Source organism: Pinus tabuliformis, chromosome 6 (genome assembly GCF_031772625.1).
Source record: "Pinus tabuliformis cultivar Carrire ecotype Pingquan chromosome 6, CPIR1, whole genome shotgun sequence".
Taxonomy (NCBI): domain Eukaryota; kingdom Viridiplantae; phylum Streptophyta; class Pinopsida; order Pinales; family Pinaceae; genus Pinus; species Pinus tabuliformis.
Window position 1 is genome coordinate 1,618,789,267 of NC_142292.1, and position 14,541 is coordinate 1,618,803,807.

Below are 14,541 nucleotides of genomic sequence, written 5' to 3' on the forward strand. Positions count from 1 at the left end.
GAAAATAAAATGTTCCATGAACACATAGTGAGGCATGAATATTTCCAAATAGGGTTTTAAAAAAAATTGAGAATTTTTAGACGCCCAAATTACCACTAGCATAGAGCTCTTGAATGACATGAGTATTTGGAGCCAAAGGAACCCTCTTTGGCACCAAGCCTACAATGAAGCTTTTTACAAACAATTCACTCATAAGCCCACACTAGTCATGAGGATTTTGGTTAGAAATCAAACTCTTTTCGGGAAGACTTCTCAAGCTACATTTCCACCACCCTTTCAACACTAGTATCTCTTTAGTAGCTCGTCCTAGAATTGTTACCCAACCAATCATGTTGATCTCTCTTAGTAGTGCTCATGGCCTCCACAAATCCATGTCAGCATCCAGTGGAAGTTAGCGCCCATGGAGTAGGCCTTACAAACAAGGGTGCTATTGTTCATGACTTGAATCTCTAGATCTATTTGAGTGGTGTTCTCAGATCAACCTTCAACCTTGCCTCTGTAAATTTCAGACTTAGGGAAGTTTTGGCAGATTCAAGAGTGCTAATTCTTGAATCGTAAGTGTCAATACTAGATATTGGGTTGCTAATTTCATATTTTTTGGAACTCAGGGTGGGAGTGAGGTTCAAAGTTGAATTTTCATGTGTCAGCATTTCTATGGGACATGGGAGATCCATTATTTTATGTAAAGACTTGCTTGAATTATGGTGCTAAATGATTGGTGGTAGATATGCTATTTATTTCAATATACTTTATTTTCAAGTATTTTATTTTGGAATGGTTTTCATGCAAAACTTAATAATAAAAAATAAGTAAAAAAATATCTAAAAATCATGTATGAATACTATATCTATGTTTTATTATAATACCATGGCCCAATACCATAACTAATCAATACCACATATTAGAGAACCATAACTTGTTTCACAATAAAAAATTGAAATGTAAAATATTTTAGACATTACATATAATATTGATAACATAAAGGGCAAATTCTCCATCATATGGATGGAGAGAGATGGAGGTGGTGGAGGGGGGGGAGAAGGAAAGAGGTAGAGAAGAGTGGGAGGGGGAGAGAGAGAGGTTAGAGAAAGAGATAGTGAAAGGGAGGATAGAGATAGAGGGAGTTACAAGAGAGAGGGATAGAGAGGAATGAAGAGAGAGGGAGGAGGGAGGAAGGGTAGAGAGAGATGGAGTTGGAGGGGCATAGAGAGAGAGAGGGAAGAAATAGTACATAGAGTAATAGAGGTAGAGAGAGAGGGAGTGAGAGGGGAGAGAGGAAAGAGGAGAGGAAGCAAGATAGAGAGAAGGAGAGGAGAGGGAGAGGGAGAGAAAGCGAAGAGAGAGAGGTTATATAGAGATGGAGTAGGGAGAGAGGGGGAGAGAGGGAGGGATATAGAGATAGAGTTGGAGGGTAGAAAGAGAGAGATATGGGGAGACACACAGGGAGGTGGGACAAAAAGGGAGAGAGATGTGAAGTGGATAAGTAAATTGGTTGCAAAGGGAGAGATATGCGAGGTAGATAAGTAAATCGTTTTAACAAAAACTAACTTGCATAAATTCTAGTGGGTAGCAACCACTAGAAGTTCTACACATTTACAATTTTACTCATGCATAAAAAAATATAAATAATGGTTGGAAGTAACTCGAGTGAGTTTATTTTTTACATCTTGTTACTATCCATTTTTAATGCAAATAATTGCTTAAATTATGGTGGTAAGTAATTGAAGGTAGATATGTTATTTACTTTAGTATATGTTATTTCCAATTATTTTAATTTTGGATGGATTTCAAACAAATAATTATAATAAAAAATCACTACACCAATATAAAAAAACCATGCATGAATACCATATCCATAACTTATGGCATTTGGGCAAAGGATGTTATAAGATGTTGAAGTTGTGGTCCAATAAAATGTTTGAAAAAATATAGTTTTAATGATATTGAAAAATAAATATTTATTTTTAAAAGTTAAACATTTTAATTTGCCTTGGCCAATGCTAAACTAATAGTGAACAAGATAAAAATCGATTGTTAGAGTCCTCCCTTGGTAGGGACTCATAATGATAATATAACCATATTTAAATTTAATTAATAAGCATATAAAACTTAATACTTACAAGAAAATTACAACAAAAACATGTTTCTTAACCATGAATATCCACCCCCACTTTCCCATGGATATTATTAACATGTCAATATGTTTTTTTACAATAACATGGGCCAATACCGTGGCTCATCTATACCACATGCCAAAAAAACCATAACTCATTTCACAATAAAAAATTGAGATGTACAATACTTTAAACATTAAATATAAGATTGATTACATTGAACAAAAATTATCATGGAGAGAGGGAGGCATATAGTGACAAAGGTGGAGGGTAGAGAGAGAGTAGACATTAAATATAACATTGATTACATTGAAAGAAAATTCTCCATTATATGGATGGGGAGAGGGAGAGCGGGAGGGCAAAGAGAAGGAGAGGGGGATGGAGATAGTGACAAAGCTCAAGGGTAGAGAGAGAGATAATTATAGGGAGGAGAGAGAGAGTGTAGGGAAGGGAGAGGAGAGAGGGAGGGAGGGAGAGATGGAGTTGGAGGGGGGAGAGAGAGAGGGAGGGAAGAACAATGCAATATAGAGATAGAGGTAGAGAGGGAGGGGAGAGGAGGGAATATAAAGAGGAGAGGAGAGGAGAGAGGAGATAAAGGGAAGAGAGAGAAGGTACATAGAGAGGGAGGGAGAGAATAGAGCCTAAGGGAAGAGAGAGAGAGAGAGAGAAAGAGTTGGATCTATCCTAGATATAGTATCTATAAAAACCATCCTAGATTCATTTACGGTGAGGGATCAAATCTCTTTTAACTTTAAAAGAGGTTTGTATTTCAACAAATTTGTTTTGTGTCTTGGTGCTTCATAGATAAGGGTCAAGATGGATCTAGGCTAGTTATAAATACAATAAGAATATTATATATGTAGGTAAACAAGTAATATATAAATAATGAGGAAAATATATTAACATAAAAAAGCAAACTACAATGACCAATAAATTCAGATTTAAAATAAAATAAAAAATTGAAATTGAAATTAAAAAATGCAAAAGATACTCATCTACCTCATCAACTTAAGCTTAAATATATATGTATAGAATCAAATACACATTAACATCATATAACCAAAATATTAAATTGCTAGATAAAAAAATATAGCATGTTCTATACTAATATACTAATTCACAAATACATTCACAAATAAAACTGGATTAAAAATAATATGACATTAATCATTTAGTTAAAAAATAATATTAATAAATTAAAACTCTCTCAATATAATAGGTAAAGTTTCTCTTTCATGATTAACCCACATATATAAAGTAGTATTTAAACCTTATCACCATAAACAAAGTTTTTCTTAAATGATTAAACCATATATATAAAGTATTATTTACACCTTATCACCATAAACAATTTAACTAGTTCATCATTGTCTTTTGGGGATTGCGATTGGGATAGAATCACATTGGAAGCCTTTTGATTTGTGGATCATGCAATCATAGTGCTTATAATAACTTTTTGAAAAAACCTCTTGAGATTACGTATTAATAAATTAAAGCGAAACGTATAATAAGCAAAACATATAATAAACAAAACCACGTTAATATTAAAAACCACGTATAATAATAATTTGAAAACCGTCTCATTCTTTACCCATTATGAACTGGTTTCATTCCATTGCTTCCTTAATTATTACGATTTATAATCCACAAGCCTTGGAGAAGATTTTAATATTGTCGGCCAATATAACGTCCTTCTTGTATAAATGAAGTATGGGGTACAGTATTGAATTCACAATTTTGTCCTGTCCCCACGCTAATGAGATTCTCTCTGCAAGAAGGTTTTCTGTTTACTTAAATTCTCATTTTCTGCGTACCCACTGTCACAATCCTTCTGAAACAATGCAATTCAATCCTTCTAGCGGTGACAACTCTTTCGAAGGAATGCAAATCAATCCAAAATTCGACCCTATTCAAGATGCCGAAAGTCTTACCAGAACGCAGCGTTCGCTTATGCGAGATCTTCATCAAAATATGTTCTCCTTCCAAACTCATACTTCCTCGGTCGCTCATTATCCCCGGAAGCCCGTCGCTAATCATCCCAACGAAGCCGTTTTAGGTAAAAAGATTTTGGATACATGGAAGGATTCAGCTCCACGAAGTTCAAACTCCTCAGAAATGTCATCTCTGTCTAAGAACCAGAAGTTGGCAAACTCTAAAGAGATGGAATATACAACTGTCATAACTCCGGTAAAGCTTTTAAATCACTGTAAATTCTCTCTTTTGGTTGTACATTCTGAGAATTTCTATACATTTTGTGCTGTTTAAAATCTAAATATGATGAGTCCTTACAATCTGGCATGTTAAATGAGATATTATGGTGATACTTTTGATAATAGTGTGCACTAATTTATCTAATTTATGGTGATAATTTATTGATTTCACTGTATCCAGGGCATGGACTCAAGCAAAAGGAAATCAAAAACGAAGGTTGAAAACGGTCAAAACATTAAATCGAAAGTGAAATCAAGGAAGAATTCTGTGAATGGTGAAAACATAGAGTCTTCAGCTAAGGGCATTAAACCCCAAGAATCCAGGAAATCAAAAGAGAAATCAAGGACGAATTTTGTGAATGGTGAAAAATTTAGACCCAAAGAATCTATGGATGCCAGAGCTGATAATTCTCTAAAAGAATCACCAAGCAAAGAGTCATCGAGCAACGACAGGGTGATATTGGATTTCGAGTTAATTGATATAGAAAACGGTGGTCATGATTTAGATGACGATTGGGAAGTGATAGACAAACCACAAGATGACTACGATAGATATGTGAAAATAGATCGGAAACTAAAAATTAAAATGAAAACAGTATGCTAGGTAGAAAATGACTCAAAAGTCATTTGAGTATTGTATCTTGACATAGATACAGTTATGTTAAGTCGTTTATTATAAACGATATATGACGAGGAAAGTTAATTTGAATATTAGTGAACATATCTTTTACTGTCTAGATTTATAATTATGATTACTAATTAAACAATTCATGCATCTTGTCTCTTAACATCTTGTATGTTGACATGTGATTTTTTTAAATAAGTATAATTATTTAAAATTTAGAATGGTTTTCTATATCTCTTACCATGAATTTATTTTCTTGATTTAGGAGTAAAATAATTTTATTTTTTATACATTTACAAAAAAAATAGGTCAGAATAAAAATAACATTATTGTAGTCACATAGTAGACTATTTAGTGTAATGGCTTTGGCATCTTCTTAATCTACACCTATAATCTTATATTAGAATAGAGCTTATATTGTTCATTCTTGGAGCAAGGCTTTACAACACCCACGTCAATCATGAGGTTCTTACCATGGCTGATCTTAGCTACACCAAATGGGCCAAGTGTGAGACCAATGCAATAATAGCATAAAGAAAATTACTTTTGTACAAAAAATTAGGACCTGCAACAAGCCGTAGCCCATTTATTGAAAACAGCCTAGCAAAGCTCACCTCTCCTAGCTATGGGCCACTTAGTTAATGATACCTTCTCATTATTCCTAATAAGCATATAAGAACTTAATACTTAAAAATAAGTATGCTATCATATATTATTTTATTCCATAATAGTTCCTCTTAAATATGTGATTCTATATTCTTAGTTAACAAAAGTTAGAATTGCTATTGTGAATATTTGAATTTATAACCTCAAATAACATGGGAAAATACCTTGGGACACCCAATACAAGGATATTAAAAGCTACCATAGAAATTTTATCTTAATTACTCTATCACTAAGTATCACTGAGTATCAATGAGTTTCGATTAGGCTAACATTATTCCATTAAACTTCATTTGAAAATAATATATATCCCATTAAGGCTTTCATTTTTCTCAAAATATTAGTTTAGTCTTTAGTAAATATTTTAAATCACTTCACATATGGAAAAGTGAATGTAGAGTTGGAAAATGTTTTTTTATTTTTATAGTAAAATAATTTTTATAAATAAAACTATATTTTTTTGTTGAAATTATTATATCTAATCATGTTAACCCAATCCTACTTAGTTGAACAATTGTATGCCAATTAATTAATAATCAAATTAAATATTTGTTTTTTTTTGTTTTCCTCAAATTTCTTATAATTTACATGTTGTAGCATAGTAATACCATGCCATAGCCAAAACTTTCCTCCCCAAATCATGCAACCTCCAAAATAATCCTTTCTCCATTGTTGCCATAATTTATTTCCCATGTTGTTGATCAGTTTCCATTATTGAATCAAAAACATTTGATTCCCACACTTACATGGAAAAATCTAAAATTGGTAACTTACATACTCTTCCCATAGCATATACACTTTTGGTAGTAGCTTCAAATAAAATATTCCTATAGCATGTTTGTTAGTGGTTTCATGAAATAAGACTTTATTTTTCCTATATTCTACAACTTGAAACAAAATTTGTTTTCGGATGATGGGTATTTCCCGAGCCCAAGTATTTTATTGCATCAGATGCCCTTGGTCATAGAAACATGAGCTAAGAGCTCATGTGTGTTGATTATTTCTTGTAAATTTAAAACGAGGTCTATGTCTAAAAGGTTATCTTAAAAGCACTAGAATGTGACAACACTATGCACAATAGAAAATTAGGAATTGATGTCAACAACACACGACCATCAATATTCCCTTGAACAAGACACATTTGACTTGTTCATGAAATACTTACCACAACCCTTTCAATCCACTTTACTTGAATACCTAAAAGGTTCTTTTCCACCTATACACATAAAGATCTTGTTGCTCCAACACATCTACCATTGTTGCTCATAAGGTCTTCTAAAACTTCAAATGCTCTTGCACATCATCTAATCAAACTCTTACTTCTATCAATCACATTGGTCCTCTAATTTCAATAAACTTATTCTTTCATAGGTATGCCCTCTAACAAAACCTCAACTGCTCTAAGGATGACTATTCCTAGGGTCTCCAACAAATAACCCTCTCACCACTAATTTGCCACATCAATTATTGTAGTTATGGTGCACATGGACACCCCTCACAACATGGATTTGTGACACCAAGTCAAGGTAGTTAGGTTATTTAGCTAGCATCCCTCACATCAATCACTTACCTCTTGAAATCAATGACCTGAAGGCTTTTCAAATTGCCTTCTTGCAATGACTTATGCCACCAAATATTAGTGCACATAAGTTCTTCATGCAACTCAACCTCTCACATTTCCTTGCTACATCCAAGTGAGTGTACATAACTTCTATATCAAGGTCTACAATGTACAATAACTGTACCCTAAAATTTATTGTCAATGCAAGCCTAAACAACGTTTTTCAAAAACCCCTTACTCAATAGACTCCAAACCATCACCATCAACACTTTTCTTCCATGAATAAAAGTCCACACACCATTATTTTAGAACTCATTCTTATAAGAATTGACAATCATCATTTACAAGATTAGAGGTCATATTAGGCCTCCCTTAAGGTCATGAACTCCATATAAATTCCCTTTGTTGACATAAAACCCTTGCGACCTCACATAGTAGGACATATGAGGCTTGTTAGGGCCTCGATCTAGGACTTGTCCCTCACCCTATATCTTTTAAATAGAATCATTAAACATCAACCCTATTTTCTCCTAACCGAGCCCTTAAAAATTCAAACAATAACACAAACTTTCCTTAGAGTTCATCTGTACTTTCTATGTTATCTCAGCCTTGTTGAGTCACTAGATAAATAAAAAATATGCTCCTCTTCAAGATTGGCCCCTCCTGGGGAGTTCAATCCCTTTCTTGGCTTGTGATGCTCTTAAGAAGATCCTCATGGATGTGCCAAATGATCTCAATCTCATCTCTATATATAATTTTCTTGGAGGAGACATCTTCCACCAAAGTTTAAGTCTTCTAGGTCAATTCAACTTGAGCCTAGATACAAAAACCCCACTAACCTCCCTAAGTGTTGTTCTTAGTGTATTGTAGTAGCAAGAAGGCAAACATTTTTCTAAGGTTAGGTTCGAGGTTACCCTAGGGGCATTCTGATATACCCAAGGGTATGTGGAAGTTCATTTCACACGTGATTCTATCTAATGCTCTGCTACTCAAAGGAGTACCCATATGGGTTACAAGGGTGTCCAACAAGCATGACCACCTCTTGTAGTTCATGCATGCATGCCTCGCCAAATCCGAAGTTTTATGCACTCAATGACATATCCCATGGTTTAAATACGTCACAACATGTCTCTAGCCTTTTTTTTGCGAAAATTGGAGATACAGCTCGCCCTATAATGTGCTCTCATACCACTTGTTATGCACTTAACTTGCGAGAAAACTATAATATTATAAATATGAAAAAATATAGTATGAAACATAGAAATATCACTTGAAATGAGATAAGCATATTTTAATTATTCAGAAGAAGAATACAATTTTCACTTGCCTCTTCCAGCGAAAAACCTCCAAGAGAGAAAATATCAATTACAATAATACTTGATCATTCTTACCTTATTATCTAAAACTATTTATGGCTTAATGACATCCAAAACCCTTACTACTAGTGGTCCCTTTCATAACATGGGCTAAACACTTTATTTATTAACTATGGCTTATTTATAACTAATTGTGGTCCCTTTTCTACAATGCAAGTCAACCACCTACAATTATTATTAATGCAGATAACTCCTTACGGGCTTATTGACTCAACTAACTAACCATGACTCTCACTAGTCCCCTCTAGCTTGTTACATAAATAAGGGGTTAGGGTTAGACCCTAAGAGAGCTCCAAATAAACTTATCTAATTCAATGGAGGATATGATGAAGAAAGCCATCTCCACGTAGTCCGACTTGATTATTAAAATAAAAACTCTCAAAAAAATTATCTACAATATCAACAATATTTTATTTGTATAAAGTAACAATGTAAGTATACCCAAAATATTTTGAATTAATTTAAATTTCATTTTTGAAATGTAAAATCTATTTTGATTGGTAAATTTGTTTTACTATTAATCTTTTTATTTTAAGCATATTACCATTTTTTGAATTGGTTATTAGTTCAACCATTCTTATTCCTTCGGCTCACTCAGATGGTATAAATTTTAATAAATTAAGAACTTTGTTTGATATATTCTATTTTCATGTAAATCTCATTATGATATGTGGAATCAACTTCTTAGTATTAATTTAGATATTTTAATTTTTTTTTTATTAATTTAAATATTTTTATTCATATCTAACATATTTTTGTTTGATTTAATTATTAGATAAAACAACATATACTTGTTACAAACTTGACATGATTATATTTAATTATAGAGATTATAACGTTTTAGGAAAAAAAATACATTAATTGTTAGTTTTTCACGAGAACAACATTCATTTTTTAAAATCTTAATGTACCCATAACCTTTCTTATTAAAAGAAATAAATATATGAGAAATAGGATGCATAATAAAATTAAAAGAGAAATAAATTAAATATAACAAAATACAAGTTTGAATAAAACAATTATAAATATAATAATACAAATGAAGGAATAATAACAAAACTAGAATGATCTTAGCTCTATAGATAGAAAGTGCTAACAAAACTAACAAAACTAGAATGAATGGTCTTAGCTCTATAGATACAAAGTGCTAAATATATGAGAAATAGAATGTATAATAAAATTAAAAGAGAAATAAATTTAATATAACAAAATACAACTATAAATAAAACAATTATAAATATAATAATACAAATGAAGGAACAATAACAAAATTAGAATGATCTTAACTCTATAGATACAAAGTGCTAAGATGGATGGAAGCTCTTAAGGTTCAAACTTCAACTTAGATTCTGCCTCTACAAATTTTGGACTCGTCCAAGTTTTGACATATTCGAAAGTCCTAATTCCTCAATGAGAGGTGTCAATATTAGATGTTGGACTACTAATTTCATATTTTGGCGAACTTAGGGTGGGAGTGAGGTTCAGATATAAATTTGTATGTGTCATAGTTTCTACGGGACATGGGAGAGTCATTGCTTGATCCGAAGACTTGCTTAAATTATAGTGTGAAGTAATTGATGGTAGATAAGTTATTTACTTCAGTATACATTATTTTCAAGTATTTTATTTTTTAATGGTTTTCCTGCAAAGCTTAATAATAAGAAATCACTACACAAATATCTAAAAATCATTCATGAATACCATTCCATATTTTCTTACAATACCATGGGCCAGTACCTTGGCTAATCAATACCATGTATCAAAAAACCCTAAGTCATTTCACAATAAAAAATAGAAATGTAAAATATTTTAGGCATTACATATAACGTTGATTACATAGAGGGAAACGTATTAATCATATGGATGGAAAGAGAGGGAGTAAGGGGAGATAGTGACAGAGCTGGAGGGTAGAGAAAGAGAGAGTGATGGGGAGGATAAAGCTAAAGGGAGGTGCAAGAGAGAGGGAGAGAGGGGAATTAAGAGAGAGAGTAGGGAGGGAGGGGGGAGAAGTAGTTGGAGGGGGAGAGAGAGAGGGAGGCGGGAGAGGGAGTTGCAGTGGGGGAGAGAGAGGGGGAGGGATAGATAGATGGAGTTGGAAGGGGGAGAGAGAGGGAGGGAAGAACAAAGACAGAAATATAAGGGTAGAGAGAGAGGGAGTGAAAAGGGAGAGAGAGATAGAGGAGCTGAGGGAAGATAGAGAGCAGGAGGCGATATATAAAGGGAGAGAAAGGGAAGAGAGAGAGGATACATATAGAAGAGGGGGGGTATCACATCTCCCAATCATAAACATTTTTTTTTCATTTGTCTACCATCACAATTACGAACTTCTTCTCATACTCTTTGGTATTATTGTCATGAATTCCACAATGTTCATGAACCTACCAAACCTAGTCAACTATATCACTCCATTTATATGTATTCCTCACTATACCCTTTTTACAAGTGCTTACTACAAAGTATGCTTTCGTAATACCATAGATAAATTTCTTGTTTCTGTAACAAACCTCCTTAGCCTACCTGAGAATTTAGCCTCCAAGACCCATAAATCTAAAATTTTGGATTCATTCACAATTAAAGCTTTACCCCTCCTTGCAGATCTTGTCTTCTAAAATTACCTTAGCCATATTACTGTTAGGCCATAGTACAATTTTCTCATTAATTGTTTTACTCGTTCTCTTGTATGGAACCTTAAATTCGTTAACATCTCAAATGCACGTGATCAACCATTGAACTAATGATGGTAGGCATCCTCTCAACATATCTAGGTAAATCTTCACCAACACTAATTGACATTAATTTCATGATCATGGTAGTGTTATTGACCAATCTTTCATTCCCATGCATGCTAGCATGCAATACAAATACCTAACCCATTAATCGTAAAATAGGATACATATTCCCCAATTGGTGAGTTTTCATAAATAGATATTACTTTAGATCATTATGAGCATACCATATCTCTGTAGTCGATGTAATATAATCAGTTAGAGAATCCATAGAATCCACAGTCATCTCACATATTTATACATAATCTCACCATAACCGACATTTCTTCCACTATTAACTCTATTCTGAGATGTAAAATATGCAATATGTATAACACTCCCATCACATTCATAGTAACCCATTAGCACAGGTAATCTAAGTATGTTCATTATTCTACCCTACATGGGTACTAAAATTGTCGATTCATTTAATGTACTTCTACTAATAACTTCACTCTATAAGACACATGCAAGTCGATCATTAGAAATCTAAAGCGGTGACACCAGTACCAACAACTAATTACCATGATACCATCATTTCACATAAACATTAAAGTTCACATACATAAGACACAGATAATACCTTATCTATACAACTGAGCTTCATGGGTTAATCATTTCAACGAAAAACTCGAACAATAACAGAAACTAGTGAAAATATTCTCATAAACAAACTGGAAACCATAACTGAGAGAGAGAGAGAGAAAGAGTCAACATATAACCATTTCATGCAAATAACACCAACTAAATCTCACTTGGAGGGGGTGGCACCACTACCCAGCCATGAATCACCTCTGATTCCCCCCAAGCCGAAGATATTTCAAAGGATCAACTGTTGTCAATTGATCGATGCATTGGTATTTAATACCCTCTTTCATGATTTAGTTACCATTAGCAATGTCCCATTTTATGGATTTTTCGATTTGCCTAGGTCTTATCCAGAAAAGCCCGTCTTTATCTCTCATGATGCGTTTCCACATAAAAGCTTTCCTTTATCTCCCACAAATATTTCCTTTATCTCCCATCCATCCGATGGATATCCAATCCATCCAAGCTTTTCTAGAATCCCATCTAGAAGCCTATCATGAATGATTTTTCTCTATCCCATTCCTCATGGGATTTGGCAAGCATCTCCTCTCTCTTTGTGCTCCACTCTCCTAGTAATTTATTTTATTAATTTATTTAATAATACATTTGCTTTTCATATTACATATCACCTAGCTTTCCTCAGCGTAGGTGTAGAGTAGTTTAACCCACAAAGGAGTGTATGAAACCTAGCTTTCCTCAGCTTAGGTTTACAACATTTAACACAAAGGGAGGATATCACACCTACCTTTAACATATCTTAGGTTTATAATAATGTAGAACAAAAGGGAGGGGTGTTACATACTCCTTGGTGTATCACTACATCATGTCCTCATTCAAAGGTAGCTGACTTCTAACATCTCTCCATCATGTGCTCCCAACATCTCTCCTTCCATAGCTACCTGTCACACATTTTTTTTCAAACCATTTGTGAGAATTTATCGATGCAAAGTTTAACTATGATAAATATCATAATCTATTATTATTAAAGTAGATATTGCTTATCATTATTTTATCTGAAGAATGCATGTCCTCTGATTGCATTCTTTCAAGCCTTTGTGTTCATGTCGAACACCTGCTTCTTGCAATCTATGACAAGGCATAGGTATAATATATAACAATTAAGTCTAGATACAACCATGGAATTCCTTCATTATCTAATCCTCCTTTCATGTATTAGGTGATATGTGTTTTTATTCACCATTCCTTATTTAAATCTCTTACCTAATATAGTTTTACACACGGTTCCTCCAACGATACATGTTATGGTTTGTGTTAGAGGTTTTTAAGCAAAAACCAATTTTTGCCGGAGTTTTCCTCTAGTTACTCTCATGCATATATATATTTAACCTCCACTTCGGAAACCACAATCCCCACATGCACAAGTATGACTAATTTTGAGATTTACATGTAATATCATCCTATTAAGATAAACTAGAATTGGCTTTGCTTATCATTATACATGAGGATTTAATGCATAATATTTACCTAGTTATCCTTTAGAAGCATATTGTGTTCCATACTAAACATAGTAATGATCAAGTTACGATTTAAAAGAGGTCTCGCCCATCCATATATGTTCAAATTCTCAATATTTCTACTTATACATCATCGTCCATGCAGATGCTATCATGAATGGGATAGCTCTAATGAGTGTGATAAAAATTACCCACTATGCCACTTACCACTAACTCTACTATTTGATACCATAGAGACACATTTTATTCTTAACATTGTTCATGAAAAACGTTTTCATTGATGTAACCCTTACTAGGGTTTGACAATTATCTTTTTATTTAGTTAATTCCCTTTATAGCACTTGTAGGGGTATCAATTTGATTGCATTATATTTGTGAATTCATCCATGCTATCCACCTCTTAGAATAATTTATCTGATTCATTTATTTATTTCTCCATAATGACTAGAATCTTTCAGGTGACTTTAATAATATTATAATGGATTTGCATGTAGTCCTAACCATTATTGTGAATATCAATAAACACAAACATGAACATAAGCACAACCATATCCTTAATGAAAATTCAACAAGTAAGAGCATTTCCTAATGAGGAATTGAACAATGCTCTACTTTCACATTTATTTTTAAATTCTATATTATCCTACCTTTAATGGATGATATAATATTATATTCTGATCAATACTAGCTCCAAGGCTTCTTAAATATTATGATTTCTTCGTGTGTTGTTAATATACAACGATTATCATAAGCATGTAAGCACAACGACTCTTTATATCAAGACTTGGGCACAAACCCCCAACTTGGAGAAAGGCATGCATCATGGTATGCACCCCAAAAATTTCTTCGAGGTCCCTTCTTTTAAGCAACATGAAGGATTAGCTAACTGGTATCAATATATAGCATAGATAATTGGAACCGTAGATTATACTATACTCATTTCTCATGTACCATGGTCTTATGCATGAATGTAACTCCAGTTAACCATGGGTATCATATGTTTTGTAATAATGATTATATTTAGATTTACTAGATGTCTCATACACCCATATATGTACATCCCACAACAAGGTTATTGTAATCTATTCCACTTTAGTATATTGGTCCCATGCAGTTTTCATAATAAGTAAGATGGCTCCATAGCCCCAAGCTACAATAACTACC